This window comes from Sphaerodactylus townsendi, linkage group LG03 (genome assembly GCF_021028975.2).
Source record: "Sphaerodactylus townsendi isolate TG3544 linkage group LG03, MPM_Stown_v2.3, whole genome shotgun sequence".
Lineage (NCBI taxonomy): Eukaryota > Metazoa > Chordata > Lepidosauria > Squamata > Sphaerodactylidae > Sphaerodactylus > Sphaerodactylus townsendi.
This window is the reverse complement of record NC_059427.1, coordinates 171,346,759-171,364,882: the sequence shown is the minus strand read 5'-3', so window position 1 is coordinate 171,364,882 and position 18,124 is coordinate 171,346,759. Positions and strand designations below refer to the sequence as shown.

Here is an 18,124-nt window from a genome sequence, read left to right as displayed (position 1 = left end):
TGCGTATAAGTCTACTTTTTCAGCACATTTTTTGTGCTGAAAAAAGCCCCCCTCGACTTATACATGAGTGAACGGGTGGGGAGCGGGTGGGGAGCAGCAGTGGCGTAGGAGGTTAAGAGCTCGTGCATCTAATCTGGAGGAACCGGGTTTGATTCCCAGCTCTGCTGCCTGAGCTGTGGAGGCTGATCTGGGGAATTCAGATTAGCCTGTGCACTCCCACACACGCCAGCTGGGTGACCTTGGGCTACTCACAGCTTCTTGGAGCTCTCTCAGCCCCACCTACCTCACAGGGTGTTTGTTGTGAGGGGGGAAGGGCAAGGAGATTGTAAGCCCCTTTGAGTCTCCTGCAGGAGAGAAAGGGGGGATATAAATCCAAACTCTTCTCTTCTTCTTCTTGGGGGGAACAGGTGGCAAGTGAAAAAAGGCTGGGAGCTGAGGGTGTTTTTCTGCACCTGCTCCCTGCTATGTGGACACAAAGGCAGCTCCCAGGTAAGCCTTGGGCTGTTGCTTCGCTGCACTACAGGTGGCCAGTAGCCTCGTTCACAGTGAATATTCAGTGAATAGGTGTGAATATTAAATATTAAATTTATATGTTACAGAATTTTTGTTCAGGCCAGGAAGCTCCATGAATGCTAGGGAGCCATACTCATTGGGAAATCCTCGCCAACCATTGGGAGTTTCCGGCAAGCAAGGGAATCCCCTCCCACCACACCACCCACCCACCCACCCCTCAGGCACACAGGGTGGGAGCCAATAGGATGCCTCTAAGCAGCTGCCAGCATCTTTCTCGGCCCCCACCCAGTGTTTTTGGACAGCGGGTGGGACTTCTGTCCAGTTGAGCTTGCAGACCTGCAAAAAAGACTTGCTTTGGGGCAGCGGCTGCCATCACCACACATGCATCTTCCCTGTGTAATGATAAGCTATCCGTGTTGGGACTTTTTAAAAGGGGGATCTTGTTGAGCATCTTCCCTATGAAACTCTGAAGAGATACTGTCTGTGAGAGTTATGTATTCCACTTCAGAACTTTTAAAAGTTATTGTTGATACCATACTGTTTTTCTTTGAAATAAATATTTTAAAACATTTTTAATTGGTATCTATTTTTATTTTTGACATTTACCAGTAGCTGCTGCATTTCCCACCCTAGACTTATACACGAGTCAATAAGTTTTCCCAGTTTTTTGTGGTTAAATTAGGTGCCTCGCTAACTCTTATATGCTGGTTTCGACTTCTATACGCATGAGTATATATACTGTACCTCTCATGAGTGAGAGTTCGGGCCCTCAAAAAACTACAGATTACACTCACCTGTTGGATTTCTGACTGTATTTTATAAGTTCAAAATATGTTTCTATGTATTTATTTATTTCGTTAGTTGATTAGCTGATATTCACTTCATTAAGCTGTATTGGTTCACAAACTTATGTTGTTGGGGATTGTCGTTATATTTGTGTCAACAATACATGTTCATTTAAAATTTTCTTTAAAAAATCATGTTTTTCTCTTTGTGTCAATCACGCAGATTTTGATCAGGTAGATTGTTCTTTTTTTGCTAAGAAAGAAAGGATGACAGAAGTCGGTGTACATGTGTGAATATGAGAATGGAAGTGAGAGAGAGATAAATTATTTAAGCATCTGGAGGCTCAGGGGATTCCTAGTTTAACCTGAAACCAGAGGAGCAGACTGCCGCGGTGGTTAAGAAGGCCCAGCAAAGACTGTACTATCTGAGACTGTTAAGGAAACAACAACTGAATGGAAAACTCCTGGTGTCCTTTTACCGCTGTGCTATAGAGAGTGTCTTAACCTACTGCATCTGTGTATGGTTCTCCAGTTGCACAGTGGCAGATAGGAAGGCACTCCAAAGGGTGATCACTACTGCACAGAGGATTATCGGCTGCCCTCTCCCCTCCTTGGAAGGACTCTATAATTCCCGAAGCCTAAAGAAAGCCCAAAATATTCTGAGAGATCCGTCTCATCCAGCACACTCTCTTTTTGAACTGTTACCATCTGGCAGATGATACAGGTCTATCAAAACTAGGACAAAGAGACTTAGAGACAGCTTCTACTCTAGAGCTGTGGCTATGCTGAACTCCGTGGCTTCGTGTTGATGTGTTTGGGGCTGTGTAGGGATGGGTGGAGGAAGGGGAAAGTGAGGATGGGGTATGAGTCTGAAATTGTGTGCATCGAGGAATGCTGCTGTAAATTTTCGTTGTGCGTGCACAATGACAATAAATGCTTATGCTTATGCAGAAGGTAATGGTGTTGATTTCATCCACAGCTAACCTTTCAGTTTGTCTACTGAACAGACTGTAATACATAGAATTTTTACCTCACAATTTCAGGTAAGTTGAAAGGCTGGGTGTTGGATGAAACAGAGGTAATGGAAGCATGGTGGACCACAATGTCCTCTGGGGTCTGAAAGGGAAGAGAAGGTCATCATGGAAAGGGAGAAAAAGTACACACAACACACAAACAATTTTTAAAATTCATCTGTTTTTTGCCAAGTCACACCTTATTGCAACCCCTAGGGAGTTTTCAAGGCCAAAGACATGCAGAGGTGGTTTGCCGTTGCCTGCTTCTGCCCAGCAACTTTGGACTTCTGGGATCTCCCACCCAACTACTGACCACCACAACCGACACTGTGTAGCTTCCCAGATGTGATGAGATCAGGCTAGCCTGGACCAAACAGTTGATTTGGTTTGGCCTGCCCCATGAAGCCACCCTGGACTTCCTTAGTGGCAGAGACGTACTGGGCGAAAATGGCACCCGGGGCATACTGGCTCCCCCCCCCCCACTGCCTGGCTCCCCCCCCCCAGCCCAGCTCCTTGCACACACACACACCCCACCCAGCCCCACTTACAGTTCCTGCAGCTCATCAGCTGGGGTGGCGTCAGGCTTCGACGCAGCACTTCAGGTCTCGGCGGCAGCAGCTCCCTCCATGCTCTGTGGCGGGAGGCTCAGACAGGCAGTTCAGATGGGCACCACGGCCACAGACTGGCTCCTGTAGCCGCAGTGCCCGCCTGAGCCACCTGCCTGAGCCGCCTGTTGCAGACCACGGAGGGAACCATTGTGGTGCCCCCCACCACATGATCAAATGGCATGCGCCCAGGGATATGTGATACCCCATGTCCCCATGGGTGGTGCAGCACTGCTTAGTGGTCTCCCACCCAAGGAGTAACCACAGTTGCGCCTGCTTAGCTTCCGAGATTTGACAAGATTGGGTTCGTGTGGCCTATCCAGATCAGGGCAGTGAATATATAGCTTACAGTTATAACTGTATGCAGTATTTGAAATTATATATCTATATGTATGTATGTATGTATGTATGTATGTATGTATGTATGTGTGTGTGTGTGTGTGTGTGTGTGTGTGTGTGTGTGTGTGTGTGTGTATGTGTGTGTATATATATATGTATGTGTGTATATATATATATATATATATATATACACATATATACATACACACACATATGTATATATATGTATATATATGTATATGTATGTATATGTATGTATATGTATATGTGTATATATGTGTATATGTGTGTGTGTGTGTGTGTGTGTATGTGTGTGTGTGTATATATATATACACACATACAGAGAGAGAGAGAGAGAGAGAGATTGATAGATATTGATAGATAGATATATTGATAGATAGATATTGATAGATAGATATTGATAGATATTGATAGATAGATATATTGATAGATATTGATAGATATTTATATATTGATAGATATATATTGATAAATATATATTGATAGATATATTGATAGATATTGATAGATATATTGATATATATTGATATATATTGATAGATATATTGATAGATATATATTGATACATATTGATACATATTGATATATATTGATAGATAGATAGATAGATAGATAGATAGATAGATAGATAGATAGATAGATAGATAGATAGATAGATAGATAGATAGATAGATAGATAGATAGATAGATAGATAGATAGATAGATAGATAGATATTGATATATAAAAATATTATATATATGTATATATTTGTATATATTATATATATTTGTAAAACTTTTAAAAAATTGTAAAACTTTTTTTTAAAAACGCTTCTTGTGCAGACAAGGGTGAAGAGTCAGTTAAGAGCAATTTAGTTATAAAAGAAGAGAGTCGCTTGCTCGGTTGCTTTCAGGCGCACTGAGTTGGAGACTGGATTGGAGTAGTAAAGCCAAAGAGCCTGTGACAGAGGCTGGGTAGGTTTTGTTTTCTTCTTCTTTGGCTAGTGCTTGCTTTGGTACTGTGCTCTTGCCAGAAGTAAGTCCTAAAAACTAAGGTCTTCAGTGTCCTTACTAATTCTAAGACCCCATTTGTCACGCTACGTATTGTGATACTCTGCCTACCTTACAGGGCGGTTGTGTTAAGGTTTGGGACCCCTCTTTGGGACAAACCAGGAAACTGAGAATCTCAAAGTTTTGCCTTAGGGCAAATTTCTTGTCAATATATTCATCGTATTTCTAGGGCAGGGGTCCTGCTGGCCTCTCTCACCATGATCAGTGTGTTAGCAAACTATCAGAAGCGCATGACTGTAACCAGGGAAAAAACTTCACAGCTCAGAGAGCTGTTGTTATTAGGAGTGTTGTGAACCTCACTGCAGGCAGGCCTGAAAAGTCAGTCCACCTTGAAACTCAGGTCAGACCACAAAAAGTACTACTCAAAAATATTGAATTTATGGCATTCACTGCAATAGGATATACTAGCTTGAAAGGGAATTAGATGCATTCAGGGTAGATGGTCTGAATGGATCCTCCAGGATTAGAAGCAGTGTACCACTGTTCACAGGAGAAAGCAGCTGCCTTCATATCCTACTTTTGAACTTCCAGAGGCATTGGATGACAACTCCTTGAAGAGGATAGTTTCTGTCCAACTAGGGTTGCCAGTTCTGTGTTGAAAAACAAGAAGATATTTTGGGGGTGGAGCCTGAGGAGGGTGGGGTTTGGGGAGGGGCTTCAATTCTCTGGAACACAGGTGTCAAACTTGCAGCCCTCCAGATGCTATGGACTCCAGTTCCCATCATCCCCTGCCAGAATCATGCTGGCAGGGGATGATGGGAACTGTAGTCCATAACATCTGGAGGGCTGCAATTTTGACACCTATGCTCCAGAATGCCATGGAATCTATCTTCCAAAGTGGCCATTTTCTCTGTCACCTAGAGATCAGTTGCACCAGATCTTCAGACAGAACCTGGAAAGTTGGCAGCAATACGTGCAACTCAGCAAGGCTGTTTTTTTCCCTAAACTCCCAAGGCCTGAAATAATATCTCTTGGTGTACAAAAATGCGACATGAGAGGTGTTACCAAGGAGAGTTGCTGAGACCCTTTTCATGATCCTGCTCCCCACCATGTGCACAGACAAACACATTCATTGCAGCTCTTACCAGAAACTCCACAATCACGTTTTTATCCAGAGGCTCCAGGTGGTAGCCCACAGGGAAGACTCGATAGCGCACTGAGGAAGAAAACAACATGGCAACACAGAGTGAAGAAGCAGGTACAGTGGCGTAGCTACCATGGGACATGGGGGTGGGGGCGCAAGGGGTCTCAAAGGCTTCAGCCACCACCAGCTGCCCCACATTGAAACCGGTTGAGATTTGCAGTGCCTTTGTCAAGAAATGCCAGCATCTTTCTGTCGGCTCTCTCCCATTAATAACCCTCTCTCTTCAACCCCACTGGCAAGAGAGGCATCTGAAGAAAGATCTGGACCAGAAGTGGATCTGCCAGCAAGTCAGCGGGAGAATCCAAAGGAGCAGAAGGACGTACCTGCACTTCCAGGCGTGTAGAGGTTCTTATCTGTTTGGATGAAGATGTAGCCGCTTTGGAAGGAGACCAAAACCACCTTCTGCAGCTGGAACTGAGTACAGCTGGCTTGGACAACCACATACTGGGGGAGCTTGGAGTCTTTCTTCAAGTCTTTGGCTGGAACCTGTGGAGGGAGATGGAGAGCAAGAGAATTGTGTCTTTGCTAGTGGGGAAAAAACACTACTTCCTGGAAGGATGTGTGCATGGCTTCTTGTGACAGACAGACCCCCTACTAGGCCTCTAGAAGCAGTTCTTGGAATGCTGTGTGATTTCCGGGCTGAACGGAAATCTTCAGAGGATGCCAGCCACAGATGCAGGCGAAACGTCAGGAGAGAATGCTGCTAGAACACGGCCATACAGCCCGGAAACCACACAGCACCCCAGTGATTCCGGCTGTGAAAGCCTTCGACAACACAGTTTTTGGAATGTTTAAAGAAACTCCCTTCCGCAATTTCTACAATCCTCAATCTTGTTTATCGAATATCTGTTGTATATAGATATTCTAAGTGATTCAATAGATATTCTAAGTGATTCTTAATAAGCAGAACTGCGCAACGGCAAAAATTAAAGATATGCAGAGATTGCTTTTTATAAAGAAAGTTTACTAGCGTAAAAAGGGGGAAGGTTACATGGAGATAAAACAAGAAATGCTATGTTAATAGGATACACACTCAAGACTACATTTTGTCTCTAGCTGGCTAGCCTCATCGCATCGTGGCTTCTGGCAAAGAACAAAGGAAAAGAGTTCATAATTTCTGGCGTACGTGCTTGGTAACATGTAGGCAATGTTGATCTGCTGACCAATAGACTGACCAACAGACCAGGTCACGAAACTGCAACCTCAACACTCAGTTTACATACACAGTTAACCCTTTAGTAACTGGATTGTGTGGCAGACACTTGCAAATACTGCTAGAGTCAGCCTTTGAGGGGAATATGAGATGTGATGTATTCACTTGGAAGAAATACCCCAACTAGAAAAAGGAGCTTTGATGTCTGATGAAGACAAAGTTCGAAAATCGTGAAAAATCGCATATCCTGTTCATTACGATCTTTTTTCATCTGTGTGAGAACTCAGTAGCATGGAAGAGCGCACAAATTACAGGAATTTATGAACACTGAACTATCGTTTATGAGTGTTGCATTACTTTGCAGGACGTTTCTATTGCTTTGGACAATTCTGCAATGCCTCACAGGACGCTGTGTAGGAATATATGTTATAGAGCACTTTAAGATTGTATAGTGCACTTTAGATTGTTGCACCACATATTGCACTGTTGTTTATATAATATATGATTCGCTGATATCTAATATAGATGTTGAATAGCGGCAGGTACAACGCGTCTGGTTTCCTTTAAGTGATTGGTTGTTGTACCTCTTCTTGGTTGTGCGTACTTGCAAATACCAACAGTATCCCATTTCGTTGATTGTCCTGTCTCTGTATAATCCGCCTCCAGTCCCTGTGAGAAAGGCAGACTACAAACAACATCAGTAAACTTTGAAATGTACAAATGCACAACTATTGCTTTAAACTATGTTTTGAAAAGGTGGACCACTTGGTTGCAGCGTGTAGGCAGGGCAAAAATGAATATTTGGTTCAGAAGCAAAAAACACGGTCATTTATAATCCCAAAACACCATGAAGCCGATCTCTCACCATGCAGGAGAAAAACTGTGCCAACCTCATGTGTGCACCTGCATTTGTACAAATTTCCATATGTCCCCTAATGGGGTGGGTACCTTATCAGCTCTCAAGGAAAGCCAGCAAACACAAGTATGCATGACTCGGAAAACACGTCAGGACATAGTGTTGCTAACCTCCAGGTAGAGGCAGGAGATCCCCTAGATCCGTGGGGGCGAACCTTTGGCACTCCAGATGTTATGGACTACAATTCCCATCAGCCCCAGCCAGCATGGTCAATTGGCCATGGAGTGCCTATGGAGTGCCAAAGGTTCGCCACCACTGCCCTAGAATTACAAGTGATCTCCGGACAACAGAGCTCGGCACTCCTGGCCAAAATGGCTGCTATGGAGGGTGGACTCAAGAGCACTATATCTGAGACCCCGCTCTCTCTCCAGACTCTACCCACAAAATCTCTGGCCGTTTCCCAAAATGTAACTGGCAATCCGATCGATGGGAAGTCAAGCACCGGCAGTCTGAGAGATTTAGAGCAAGGCTGCAAATGGCTCCTTCCTGTCAGGGCATTATTTTGCTCCGCTGGGAAACGTTGGGTTTCCCAGGATATGCACAAACTAATTATCTGCCGGTACAAACCAGCAGAGGGCAACAGCGGTAGATCTGGGCCTGAAGATACTCGTATGTGCACATGAACAATGATCGAAGCTGCCTTGCGTGGAATCAGACCCCTGCTCCATCAAGGTCAGCGCTGTCTGCTCAACTGGCAGCTGCCGCTCTCCAGAGACCCAGGCAGAGGTCCTTCCCATCACTGCTGCCAGCGTGGTGTAGCGGTTAAGAGCAGGTGGATTCTAATCTGGAGAACCGGGTTTGATTCCCCACTCCTCCACCTGAGTGGCTGAGACTCATCTGGTGAACCAGACGTGTTTCCGCACTCCAACACATGCCAGCTGGGTGACCTTGGGCTAGTCACAGTTCTCTCGGAACTCTCTCAGCCCCACCTGCCTCACAAGGTGTCTGTCGTGGGGAGAGGAAGGGAAAGGAGCTTGTAAGCCACCCTGAATCTCCTTACAGGACAGAAAGGTGGGGTATACATCCAAACTCTCCTTCATAACCCTTTCAACTGGAAACACCGGGACTAAGCTTGAGACCTTCTGCAGCCGCTCCACCCCAAACCAGCTTCTGCACAAGGACACAAGTATTAAATTGGATCGTTCACAAATATCCTCTCTGTGATCTGGCCACAGCTTCTCTGCCTGGATTACCATGGCTCCTATCCTATCATTGCGGTCACCAAGGACTTAAATGGAGACAGTCATGATCATTGTGTTGGTGCCCTCTGCTGACGAGCAAGAGAGGAAGGACTCTGACATTTGCAAACTGTCCAGGAGCTGCTGCTCGTCTGCTAGCCACACGTTATAGGTTTGATGCCTGCAGTCCAGCCATGTGGACACTGAAGTACCTGGAATTGCTCAGGATTGTGCCCACTGAAACCACTGGCATCCCTTTCTGGTGGAAGAAGCAGCCTCATTCTCAAACTGGACTACAACTATCTGGATTTCCAGCTTCTTTAACCTAATATTTAACCTAACCTAATATTTTAGCCATATGGTCAAAATATCCCGGAATGCTGGGAATTCCACACAGTTCCCAAAGCTGCACAGGGTCTGCCCCGGAGTTGGCCCTCTATTTTTCCCTTGCCCTGCGACTTTTAAAAAATCGCCAGTTTGGCAGTCCTTTTAAAAGATCCAAATGTGACCCCACTGCCATGCAAACACCACAGGAACAGACCCAGTATTTTTCCGTTCCCTCTTGCCTTTGGAGTCAGCAATGCATGGATCGTGCAGGGGTGGGGTGGGGTGGGGAAAGTCATTTCCCTGTCTTTTGTCAACGGGGTAAATACAAGAGACCTGGGCCATGTGGAACAAACTAGAGTATTACCTCCCGGTTCTGCCTTGGCTTCTGTACGATCCCAGTTCAATGCCGGTATAATTGTGCTGTGCGGAAACGGTCATCATTGTGCTCCATTTTGAGCTTCCAATCGTTGCGCTTGACTATGGTGGTGTATTTCTGACTGATTTTTGAATGTTTGTGGATGTTGCTATGTACAACCATCCCCACATACCCACCTTTACACTGGGGGTCACCATCATCCCATTTTCTTGGTTCAGAGTATCTTTGACCAGGTACAAGGCCTTCTTCTTCTGTGGGAAGTCAAAGACCGTGACCGTCACTTCCGCCGGCCCCCCCAAGCCGTGAGCCTCCACGATGATCTTCTCTTCACTCTCCACCCGCAGGACATTGGGAGTGATGAGGCTGTACCTGTGGAGGAGAATGTATCTGTGCTGCTGTTTCTTGCTTGACTGTTCCAAAACAATGAGACAGGAGGTGCATCCTACCAGCCGACACCCTGTGAGGTGGGTGGGGCTGAGAGAGCTACGAAGAACTATGATTAGCCCAGGGGTCTGCAACCTGCGGCTCTGGAGCCGCATGTGGCTCTTTTGTCCTTGTACTGCGGCTGCGTGTGGCTTGGTTCCTCTCAGCCTTCTTCGGAGAGTCGCCCGAAGGGTTAATGGGAAAGAGTCCCCATTCCTTGAGAGGCACAGTCCGAGATGGCTATTCCAAGCCACTTCCGGCTTCCCTGTCTCAGCTGCCTGGTTGGCTGATGACGGCGCATGGCGGGAGCGGAGCACCACTGGTAGATCCTCTTGAACAGGTGAGTGGCGAAGGGCGGGAAATGGGAGGGAGTTGCAGGAGCGCAGATTTTCAGCGCAATCCTAACCTCAGTCCGCCCCACTTGAATGGGGGGTCAGGGGTCAACCCTGCTTTGGGTGGCCTCATTTCCCCCTCCCCGGATCCTTCTTGTGGGGTGGGACCCCATGGGGGACCCCAGCAGCACCACCTTGGGTTGCAGACCCCCCCAGCACCCCCACAGAGCTCCAGGGGCTTTCCTGGCAGATGGCAGCCTGGCTGAGTCCAGGTGAGAAAGACAATGTCAGGTTCTAAAGGAGTTATTATCTGCAGCCCTGCAAGGTTGCACTCGTTGGGGTTGTTTGATGGGGAGGCGGGGGAGGGTGGGAATTGTTTGCTTCTGCATTGCCAAAGAGGGCAGGAGCGCATGGGGAAAGCCTTGCATGTGGATCTTGTAAGGTTTACTTCAGAGTAAGCCAGTGGAAGGTAAGCTTGTAGATTGTGGAAGAGAGGAAGGCCGGGATAATCCTCAGCCATGGTTGTCGCGGGTTGCCAACTCCCGGCGGGCAAATTCCAGGACATTTGGGGGTAGATTCTCAGAAGCTGTGGCTTTGGGGACCAGGGCGGGGACCATGCTCAGTGAGGAATATGGCTGTCGAGTCCATCCTCCATGGCAGACATTTTCTCGGGAGTGGGGGTGAGAGAAGTTCAGCCCCCCCTTGAAGTTGATAACCCCATTAAAGGCACCAATTTTGATCCACCATCCAAGTGGAATTTGAGGGGGTTCTTTTGGGGGTATAATCAGTGTCTTTCAACACAAGAAAAGAGAAATGTGTGAAATGGGGGTTCTATTGCTGGTCATGTACAAAACAACAGGTTCCCCCCCCCTTTTTTTTTTGCTTTGATGGGTAAAAATGGGCCCCAAAGAAGGGAACTTCTCCTTGCATGAGAATATATACAGTGTTATCTTCATTTTAGATGTCAAAAAAGTATTTGCGGCTCCAAGTGTTTTTTTTCCCGTGGAAAACGGGTCCAAATGGCTCTTTGGGTGTCAAAGGTTGCCGACCCCTGGATTAGCCCAAGGTCACCCATCTGGCATGTGTTGGAGTGCACAAGCTAATCTTGTTCACCAGATAAGCCTCCACAGCTCAAGTGGCAGAATGAGGAATCAAACCCGGTTCTCCAGATTAGAGTGCACCTGCTCTTAACCACTACACCACGCTGGCCTTGGTGGCCCTTGTGAAGGCAGAAAGGTGGGATACAAATTCTGTGAATAAAAAGAACAGCTATTGTATATAAATGGGGGGCCATAATGGCACTTTGCGGAAGATGACTGTAACTTGAGGAGCTAGCGGTGAGCCACAGATTTCTTCATCTGTGTCCAAGGTGTCCACTGGTGCTAAAGACGTCCTTTCTGAAGAAATATATTTTTCTTCTTAATGTTCATTTGCCTTGGTTGTTTATGAGCTTGGACTAAGGCTCCTGGTACTGGAATGGAGGGAGCTACAGGTACCAGGCACTGGTTGCCTAGCGCAGTTTATCAGTTGGCCCTGGGATGAATAACTCCCCTTAATGCTGGCTACGAGAATAACAGGAACATACACGGGCAGGCAATCATTTAGAATAGCATAGTTCCTGAATCTCGGCTCAGGCTGGACAGCGGAGAAGAACTGGGGTTGTCAGCCAACCCATGGAGTCTACCTGTTGTCATTCTTGGGGGTCCTGTAGCACAAGGGGTGGGGGTATAGTCACTGAGTTATTCTGTTTATGCTTGTGACATTTTGACATCACACCACTAGAGATTTCAATAGAGCTGTTTTCCTTCGCCATTGCTTGCCTTTGAGTCCCTTAGAAAATCAGCTGGTAATGAGATCCTAAGCCAGCGGTTCTCAACCTCTTAGAAAGTAAGGCTGGATTTAAAAAACACATATATTTCATGCGTATCTTATCATATTTAGGGCACACAAACAATGGTCAAGTGTTTCAACTGTAACCAGATCACAAGAACAAACCCTTCTATATTCTTAAATCTTCCCTCCAGGAGAGCTGATGGCAGCACATTACATCTCTGCAAAAAAAAAAAAAAACTCTGTTGGTACCTTTAAAATTCACCAAACTTCCCTTCTATCACCAAGGTTGGGAAGCCAATTGTGGGTGGGGACAAGGCCAGGAAGAGCACACTCCTTCCCTCTGCCCCCAGTGCTTTGCCAGCCTCGGCACAGTGCCACTCAGATAGAGAAAAGTTAGCTGGGTTTTAAAGGAACAGTTCCTTTAAAATGCAGCTAGCTTTGATCCATTAGAGGGGAGCTGAGACTAGGAAGACACCAAGGGGGCAAGGCCTTCACCCCACCCCCAGTGTCTTCCTGGCCTTGGTGCTCTTGCGTAGAAGGGAAGTCAGGTGCATTTTAAAGACACCATAGGGCAGCGGTTCTCAACCTATGGATCGCGACCCCTTTGGGGGTTGAACGTCCCTTTCACAGGGGTTGCCTAAGACCATCGGAAAACAGTCTTTTTATATTTTATATATACCAGTTTTATGGTTGGGGGTCAGCACAACATGAGGAACTGTATTAAAGGGTTGCGGCATAGGAAGGTTGAGAACCACTGTCCCAAGCGCTGCTCAGAATTTAGTCTCGCGTTGTTTGACAGGACTCAAGGCTGGATTTGCACCAGTAACTGCCCAGTTTAAAAGACAAACCAAGACCCCGGATGACTGTTGTTGCCCCACAAACATAATGTTTAAATCCAGCCTTACTTTCTAAGAGGTAATAACATTGTAGTTGCATCTCATTGTGACAGTTTCAAGCATTTGATCATTTTCAGTTGAGAAGAAGTTATTATTGGGGGGGATTATTACTGGGGGGAGTTATTATTTTACTATTTGTTGGATAGCTATGCAGCACAGACTGGAATTCAGGACAGCCGCTTAAGCTGTCTGGAAGTGGAGAATTCTGCCAAAGGTTATCGATATCTGAATGGAGCCTCTCTGTTTAGAAGCAGTGTACCTTGGAGACACAGATACTGGGCTGGATGGGCAGAAGGTACTGAATGTTAGACTCAGAGCTAGCGACAGATTCAATATGGCAAACTTTGATTTTATCTAGCCAGCCAATCATCTTAATATTTTCACCAGTCTCACTGGACTCCCAGGAGCAGACATCAGGATGTGCCCTGATTTGGCCAGTTCCACATCCCTCCGTAGAAGAAGAGTATGGATTTATTACCCCTCCTTCTCTCCTGCAAGGGACTTACAATCTCCTTTCCCACAACAAGCACCCTGTGAGGTGGGTGGGGCTGAGAGAGCTCCGAAGAATTGTGACTAGACCAAGGTCACCCAGCTGGCATGTGTTGGAGCGCACAAGCTAATCTGGTTCACTAGATAAGCCTCTACAGCTCAAGTGGCAGATTGGGGAATCAAACTCGGTTCCCCACATTAGAGTTCACCGGCTCTTAACCACTACACAATGCTGGCTCTATTATGGCTCTACACCACACTGGCTCTAGCAGTACATGCTGGACTGGAGAACTCCATCCCAAAATCAACTGGTTGTTGTGGGCTTTCCGGGCTGTGTGGCCATAGTCTGGTAGATTTTGTTCCTAACGTTTCGCCTGCATCTGTGGCTGGCATCTTCAGAGGAGTATCACAGAGAGACGTGTTTTACACACTGTGTCCAAGACACATATAGCAATTCAGCCACAGATGCAGGCGAAACGTTAGGAACAAGATCTACCCGACCACAGCCACGGAAAGCCCACAACAACCAGTAGAGTCCGGCCATGAAAGCCTTCGACAGTACATCCCGAAATCACCTCACAGATAACGGAGACCTGAATTCAACAAATCTCCTCAGTGCCTAACTGCAGACCTGGGAAGAAGTATGTGCAGCGGGCCTCCCTTATTTGAAGAAGAAGAAGAGTTTGGATTTATATCCCCCCTTCTCTCCTGCAGGAGACTCAAAGGGGCTTACAATCTCCTTGCCCTTCCCCCCTCACAACAAACACCCTGTGAGGTAGGTGGGGCTGAGAGAGCTCCGAGAAGCTGTGACTAGCCCAAGGTCACCCAGCTGGCATGTGTGGGAGTGTACAGGCTAATCTGAATTCCCCAGATAAGCCTCCACAGCTCAGGCGGCAGAGCAGGGAATCAAACCCAGTTCCTCCAGATTAGATACACGAGCTCTTAACCTCCTACGCCACTGCTGCTCCATTTGGCAGAAGATGGCTGCTCCATTTGGCAGAAGATGGCTGCCCTGCTTTGGATGGGTCGGGGGGAGATTGAAACCCATCTTGTACTTACAGCTGACTGTGAGACGAAGCGGCGAAGCAGACCACCAGGGCAGCCAGCAGGCAGAGAGGAGATCCCCCCATGGCGTTCTGAAGGGTCAGGAAGAGCCGTTTGCAAAGCTGGGTATTTATCCTGGGAGCCCCCTCAAGGCCGAACCTTGGGCAACACTCAGTGGTTAATCAGTGCTTGCGGGGAGGAGTTTGAGCAACCTGGGAATTTTGGAGGAAACCCGCACAGCCGCCCAAAATCCGATGTTTGTCCTTTTGCTAAGCAGCCAAAAACAACAACAGAAGGGCTGCCAGTTTGGGTGGGTGCGAGCTGATAGTTGTGCTAGCAGGTAGCATGGCCAGGACTGATTTGCTGGTGTTGGAAAGTCTGTCAGGGGGATAGTATCTGTGATTTGAGATGCGTTTCCTGTCAGGCGTGGCACCTGCCTCCTCCCGAGCTCAGACTAGGAAGCACCAGGAGAAACATCTGGCAAGGGGGAAATCGTGTTGGGGCAAGAGTACGAATGCTGACCATCTATCTATCTATCTATCTATCTATCTATCTATCTATCTATCTATCTATCTATCTATCTATCTATCTATCTATCTATCTATCTATCTATCTATCTATCTATCTATCTATCTATCTATCTATCTATCTATCTATCTATCCATCTATCCATCCATCCATCCATCTATCTATCTATCTATCTATCTATCCATCTATCCATCTATCTATCTATCTATCTATCTTTGTTTGTTTGTTTGTTTGTTTGTTTGTTATATTTATATACCGCCCTCCCCGAAGGCTCAGGGCGGTTTCCATCAACAATAAGTTTAAAACATCGTATATATAATTTATCTAAAATACATAAAATATTAAACTATAGATGGCTTCAGCTCTTCTATTCCCCTTTATGAACCCACGGGAGGCCAGATGTTTTTATAGCTAGTTGACATCATCCCGGCTGGCCAAACGCCTGGCGGAACAGGTCTGTTTTACAGGCCCTGTGGAAACTTTGTAAGTCCCGCAGGGCCCTGATCTCACCTGGAAGCCTGTTCCACCAGGTAGGGGCCAGAGCCATAAAAGCCCTGGCCCTTGTAGAGGCCAGCCGGATCGCCTTGGGGCCAGGGATCACCAGTAGGTCTGCCTCTGATGAGCGGAGGGGCCTAGAAGGGCGATATGTACTCACACTTGTCATAGGTCAATGCAGGGGTGTCAAACTCACGGCCCTCCAGATGTTCATGAACTACAATTCCCATCAGTCCCTCCCAACATGAGCATTGGCTATACTGGCAAGGGCTGATGGGAATTGTAGTTCACAAATTATAGTTCACGAACATCTGGAGGGCCGTGAGTTCGACACCTGTGCGTTAATGGATCTTTTGTTCTGTTTCAATGCGCTTTGTAATGGAGATAAGTAGTGCACCCCTGATGGAACTCCGGATGGAAGCAACCGTTGTTCCCACAATCTGTGAAAAGGAGGGAGGGGGAGCATGGAGGAATGGGGGGATAAGTATTACTGTAAAAGCCAGATTCGCCTGAACTGGGTTTCCGAAACTGAGTGCCTGTGCCAACCTGTTAGGTCCTGGACCAGGCCACAATAAGTGGACTCTAGAAAAAATGTGATTAAAATTAGGACTGAAAGTTGGCACAACAAATGCCGCACAGCCAATTTCTGGAGAAGATCAAGGACAAGGTGGACAATGAAAAGACCTGGCTATGGTTAGCAACTGGAACTCTGAAAAAGTTTGCCTGGGATGGCCGAATGCTGTGGGCATCAGGTTCACCTTCAACTTGGTTCCCACAGCATTTTCCTCTTCCACACACATTTTAGCAAATTTGGCTGGTTCCTTTCAGGAGACTCACACCAGCAGCCCTGCAGGAAATGCCCCCACCCAGAGCAAGACCCCTACCACAGTGCCTCCCATTGAAATCTCTGCCACAGAGCCAGCTGGGCATAACAGAAAGCCCCATTGATGTCTATGGTGGAAAAAGTAATTTTTCCCACCACAGAACTTGCTGAAGAGCTTGGCAGATTCTGGGGAATGTCTGAGTGTGTAAGCACTGACCACACATTTTTGAAGATAGAGGCGCCAGACTTTCAAGTTGGCTCCAAGAGGCCTCCTGGTAATAGCATCCAAGTTTGGTGAGCTTTGCTTCTGCAGGTGGGGGGGCGAGTTGAGAGAGTTCTGAGAGAACTCGGCCAGCAGGCTTCATGTGCAGGAGCGTGGAAACAAAATAAGCCTTTTGGGGGCCCATAAAATTGAACCCCCAGAAGCAAACGTCTCCAAACCTGGATGCTATTACCAGGAGGCCCCCCTGGAGCCACCCTGAAAGTCTGGTGCCTCTATCTTCAAAAATGTTCAGCCTGCCTACACACTCAGAAATTCCCCATTGGCTACAATGGAGCAAAGTCACTGCAAAACAAAGAATCTTGGGCAAATTTCTTGGGGTTCCTGTCAGGGGTGTATTTTTAAAGATAGTGTCACCAAAATTTCAGGGTATCATCTGGTAACTATTCTTATGATGCCACCCAAGTTTGGTGAAGTTAGGTTCAGGAGGACCAAAGTTATGGTCCCTCAAGGTCCAAAGTTATGGACCCTCAAAGGGGGTGCCCCATCCCCATTCTTTGCTATGGAGATGGGGGCTGCCCTTTTGAGGGTCCAATAACTTTGGACTCCCTGAACCAAGATGCACCAAACTTGGGGGGTGCCATCATGACAGTCTCCAGATGATACCCTGAAATTTTGGTGCTGATACGTCCAAAAATGCATCCCCTGCAGGAACATCCCAGAAATTTGCCCAAGAATCTTTGTTCTGCATTGAGTTTTCTGCATTGCTGTCGATGGGGGTTGCAGGTTGTGGGGGGGGGGGCACATTTCTGAAGGCACAGTCTCAAAACTTTCAGAGTCTCATCAGGAGACTTCCCAGGCTCGCAAGGCATCAGAAACAGACCTCTTTGGACAGCTTTCTGGTGGGACATTGGCTCTGAAGCTGGTCCTAGTGTTGTTGTTTGTTAATGTTTTCAGCATTAAACACTATGTTTATTTACCCAAAAAATGTGTTTTTGGTATGTTTTGTTGGAGTGCCTAGAACGGATTAATTGCATTCACATTGATTCCTATGGAAAAGTTTGCCTCGGTTTTCATCGGTTTCAGTTTTCATCTATTCTTTTCAGATGGATTACCAACGAAAACCAAGGTTCCACTGTACACCAATGTTGCAACTGACGGAATGTGTCTGGGCATTGTCCAAGCTCTATTTCTATCCAAGTATTCTTGCTGAGACAACAAACCCTGTTACTGGAAACCAGCTGATAACCAGCTCTCCCTTATTAACTCTTTGCTGGTCTTTGGAGTGGGCTGACCTAATTTATAAATTCCTCTTTGAATGGCCTGTCTCAGTCCCAGCAAAAAGACACAGCCCACACCACATACCTCCACATGCATTCTTAACCACACCTAGAGCAGTTGCTGGAACTCAGAGAAAGATTCTGATCTTGGGATAACTTTTGAGCAGTCAGCTTTGTACATACGGAAACTTAGAGGGTTGGTCCTAAGCCTATTCTCTTATCTTATGTAATGTTTTATTGTTTTCCAACATTTATTAAACATACAAGATAAAAAAAGCAGAATGAGAAAAAACAAACATGATTACTTCAAAGAAAAAGAAATCCACCCCTCACTCTGTTA

At 46.5% G+C, this 18,124-nt stretch overlaps 1 pseudogene; it reads right to left on the bottom strand.

The window, feature by feature from the left end:
* Positions 1–14,572, bottom strand: part of LOC125428027 — a 189,787-nt pseudogene extending 175,215 nt beyond the window's left edge.
* Positions 14,573–18,124: the final 3,552 nt, after the last annotated feature.